Source organism: Pelophylax lessonae, assembly GCF_965119305.1.
Source record: "Pelophylax lessonae genome assembly, chromosome: 9".
Classification (NCBI taxonomy): domain Eukaryota; kingdom Metazoa; phylum Chordata; class Amphibia; order Anura; family Ranidae; genus Pelophylax; species Pelophylax lessonae.
In genome coordinates, this window is record NC_138776.1 from 212,841,531 (window position 1) to 212,846,737 (window position 5,207).

Consider the following 5,207-nt stretch of genomic DNA (forward strand, 5'->3'; position numbering starts at 1 on the left):
ATTCTTTCTTAGGTAAATACTCTTCTTTTATTCTGAGAGACATGCAGCCAGGTTCCAAATAGCAAATCCTATTAGCGATAATCTTCTTTGAATCAGTCCTAGTGGATGTTGAAGACAGTAAGACAAATTGTTTAAAGTGCTCATGCAGTGTTCTAGTCATATTACAGTGTAAGTGGTCTATTAAAAAGAAAAAAAAATTTTTTGACCCGTTGTTTGGTTTATGAACTTTAACAAATGTCTTTTAATTTGTGTTGAATAGGACTATTTTTGTGGACCACAACACCTAGAGTTTTCTTTTCCACTCTATATAAACCAACCTAGGTGGTTTATCATTCTAAAATTTGCTGTTTGTCCTCTAAACTCTTTGTTTCTTTTGCATTATTCCAAAGTTGGAAGATGCATGTACAGCCAATCGAGCAGTGTTAGGTCAGCCATAGACGAGCCGAAAACCAAACATCTTGATCTTTGGATCGAAAAACAAAAATAGCACACACGATTGTACAATCATTTGTTTTGTTTTTCTAAAAAAAGAAATCCAGCATGCTGGATCTAGCATTTTTGATTGCGGCACAAAAATCATTTGTTGCAGCTGGCACACTGATGATGTGAAAAACAAATGACCTGACGATCGACAAGTATTTTCATTCAGTTTGTGACTATGGCCTGCTTTAGATGCTTTTTATAAGAATTGATACATTTATTATATAGGAATTGAAGATAGGTACTCAAACCAATTGCTTAATTATGTTAAAACAACTATAACTCTATCACACCCTGTGACCCTTCTCTGGCCAATCACTAGGAGTGGAAGGCTACATGCATATGAAGGTCTGGAGCTGTCCTGCCTGGAATGGATGGAGTAAGTACCAGGGTAAAAAATCCCCCCTAGTAAGTGGATGCTGTAGCTGTAAGCATCTGGGATCTTGCAGTGGAATGGATAGAGCCCTCTACTCACCAACCACGGTGCAGCTTGATTACAGAAATATCTGACTAAACGTAAAAGCTCTTAATCTTTAATGATGTGAGTGGAGTCTGTAAAGATTGGTGCTCTGGGTGTCTCCTTTTTGATTAATTGCTGCCAAACAAATACTGCTTTTTGTCAAAGTGCCTGGTGTCCAGCGTCTTTTATCCCCCACTATTTGCCCTAGGGTGAAGTTCTAGCCCACCCTGTCTCTGGGGGTCCCTTATATGGCTTTGGGGGTCAGTGGGGTTCTACATATGCAACAATAATGGCATCTTAACACACTAAAATGTGCTCTACAGTGAGTTGGTAAAAAAAAAGTACTGTAGATGTCACTTTATATGAGAACAGAGATACATTTTGCAAATGGCCAAGAGAGTCAAAGAGCAGAAAAAGGTAGAAGTTTCCTCCTATCAAGGTGGATAGGACCATCATGAAATATATGAACAAGAAATCAATGAGTAATGAAATGTATCTTTGCAGAACTTTGCAAAGATAGGCCTGCCCAATCTTTGACATGTTCTTAACAAACACTGAAGTCATCCAGCCCATTCACTTACAAGGTTGGAAATCACTGACCACATTTGAAAAGTGGCAGGATGGGAAGGGGACATCATTGTTTGAATATGGCCCCATGGCCATATTTGGGCAATGATGTTATCACGATCCCTGCCTCTTACTTTTTTTGCCAATGACTGCTCAATGACAGCTCAAGGAGTAATTTTGGGTTAGGGTCATTGTTTTTTTTTTTTTTTTAGTGGGCATTGGCCATTTTTTTTTAATGAGTAGGGGTACAATGTAGGTGGGAAGGGGTATCTGAGTGCTCCCTTTTTGTTAAAGGGGGCTTCCAGATACCAATAAGCTCCCACTGCTTGGAGCCCCCCCCCCCCACAATGACAGCCATGGTTGTGGGGAAGAGGCACTTATCGTCATCAACATGGGTACAAGGTGCTTTTCTAGGAGGGTCCCCTGGAACGGAATTCCCAGCAACTTTGTTTACAAACAGAAGTGATGAAATGGGAGCTGCCATTTTTGCCAGTATTTTAACCAGTTGAAAATCCTGAAGGTTTTACAGCCTTCATAACCAGGGCAGTTTTTGCTATCCAGCACTGTGCTACTTTAACTGGCTATTGTGCTGCAAGCAATACTGTACACATATTAAATTTATATCATTTCTTTCACACAAGTAGAACTTTCTTTTGGTTATACTTGATCACCACTGTTTGTTTTTTGCTATATATATAAATAAAAAAAAAACATTTTGGGAAAAAAAAACAATATTTTCTATTTTTTTTTTTTATAAAACATATCCAATAAAATCAAATGTCTTCATAAATTTAGGTCAAAATATATTCTGCTACATGTCTTTGGTAAAGAAAATCCCAATAGGTATATATTAATTTATTTGTTTAAATGTTATAGTATACAAAGTATAGTATTTATATTTAGAAATTGATCACTACTGATGTACTAAGGGCCAATCTAATTTCTTAAGACTGTTAAAATGCCAGGACAGTACAAATACCCCCTAAATGACCCAATTTTAAAAATTAGACCGTCTAAAGTATTTACAGTAGTAAGATGCATGGCAAGTTTTTTGAAGTTGTAATTTTGTGTCACATTTTTTTGGAAAATTAGGAAATTAAATAAAATGTATTTGTTTTTGCTTATCAAATTAATTAAATATAAATACATAATTTTTTATTCAATTGTTAGAACTTTTTTTAACACTTTTACTTTTTATTTGACATACTTTCTCCAGAGTAGTTCAGTGCCACCATTGCACACCACAGCAATCAAAGTGAAAAAAAAAAAATCAGGATTTATTTTTATTTTTTTTTATACTTTATTTGCTGTTACAGTGGGTTACATTCATAACAGCTGTTATTACTAGACAAAAATTGCCAAATTTTGTCGATCTATTAGGGACGGATGCCTTTTTTTCATTATTGATATGGCCAGCAGTTGGATGGTTGCGAATAGCTGTTATTAGTATTCTGTTTTGTGTTTGGCTCACAATTATCACATGGCAGGTTGCTATGATTGGCTCAGGTACCTTGATATACAGTAGCTGTGGGCCAATAGCAGCATCACACACATCACATACTAAGCACAGCTGTTATGAATGCAACCCATTTATAACAGCTATGTTCACATTGTGATCATGTGATCGCATAGTGATCACCTGATACCCCGGCCACTTACACCATTAAGCTGTTACATAGTTACATAATTGGTAAGGTTGAAAAAAGACACCAGTCCATCCAGTTCAACCTGTGGTGTGTGATTGTGTTTATGTCAATAGTACATTGCATACCCCTGTATGTTGTGATCGTTAGCAAGTTACTCGCTAGGGGGAGAACCTCTGGAGGTATCTTGGAAGGAAAAGGACCTGGGGGTCCTAGTAGATGACAGGCTCAGCAATGGCATGCAATGCCAAGCTGCTGCTAGCAAAGCCAACAGAATTTTGGCATGCAGTAAAAAGGGTATTCACTCCAGAGATAAAACGATAATTCTCCCACTTTACAAGACTCTGGTCCGGCCGCATCCTGAGTATCCCATCATGTTCTGGCACCAGTCCTCAGGAAGGATGTGCTGAAACTGGAGAGAGTCCAGATAAGGGCATCAAAGCTAATAAAGGGACTGGAGGATCTCAGCTATGAGAAACGACTACAAGCATTGAACTTATTCTCTCTGGAGAGGAAAAGCTTGAGAGGGGATATGATATTGATGTATAAATAGTGTACTGGTGACCCTAGCATAGGGAAAAAACTTTTCTGTGAAAGGGAATTTAAAAAAGCCATTCACTGAAATTGGAAGAGAAGCGGTTTAACCTGGACTTCATGAGGAGAAATTAAAGGATGGCGCTCAGGTGTGTTAATAGCTGATAATTACCCCAAAGGAGACATAGATAAATGATCCAATAAAAGTTTATTCCATGAATCCAAAGATAAAAAGCAATGTGTTAAATGAGTGATTCCTCCTACCAGTCCATGAAGTCTCTGTATATCACTGCTGCCTCAGCACGACTCCCTGATGTGAATCCCAGGGAAAGGAGAAAGCTGGCAGATGGAGATGGCATAGAGAAGCGGGTCCCAGCGGAGATAGGGGCTCACACGGTCCGGTGTGCGGCCGCTTCCTGGACCGGAGCCCACGCTGTGCTACGCTGATGCCCGCTGTGAGCGCCGAGGGATCGCACACTGATGACGTCACCGCTATCAGCGCTGTCAGCCGAGTGTGTGTCCGCGGCCGGCGGGGGAATCACCTGAAGGACGGGGAGCTTGGAGGAAGATGCTCGCTCGCTTCTACAGAGCCTCCCGATTGCCACAATGACATGTTTCGCTACATTGGTAGCTTTGTCAAACAAAGCTACCAATGTAGCGAAACATGTCGTTGTGGCAATCGGGAGGCTCTGTAGAAGCGAGCGAGCATCTTCCTCCAAGCTCCCCGTCCTTCAGGTGATTCCCCCGCCGGCCGCGGACACACACTCGGCTGACAGCGCTGATAGCGGTGACGTCATCAGTGTGCGATCCCTCGGCGCTCACAGCGGGCATCAGCGTAGCACAGCGTGGGCTCCGGTCCAGGAAGCGGCCGCACACCGGACCGTGTGAGCCCCTATCTCCGCTGGGACCCGCTTCTCTATGCCATCTCCATCTGCCAGCTTTCTCCTTTCCCTGGGATTCACATCAGGGAGTCGTGCTGAGGCAGCAGTGATATACAGAGACTTCATGGACTGGTAGGAGGAATCACTCATTTAACACATTGCTTTTTATCTTTGGATTCATGGAATAAACTTTTATTGGATCATTTATCTATGTCTCCTTTGGGGTAATTATCAGCTATTAACACACCTGAGCGCCATCCTTTAATTTCTCCTCATCACATCTACAAGCTATCCAATACTTAGGATTGGGCGAACAGTGTTTTTATGGATATTTGTGTTTTACATGTTTGCATGATATTTTCAGGAAACTACCTGTTGGAGTAGCGCCAGAACTCTTTCTTTGAGCTAACCTGGACTTCATGCAACTTGAATTCTGTGCTCTCCACTCTTTCTCCAGACTCTGGAACTTTGATTTCCAAATGAAATACAACATTTTCCACAGTCAGTGATGATTTTGGGAGCTATGTCATCTGCTGGTTTTGGTCGACTGTGTTTTATCAAGTCCAAAGTCAGCGCAGCCCTCTACCAGGAAATTCTAGAGCACTTCACGCTATCTTCTGCTGACCAGCTTTATGGAGATGC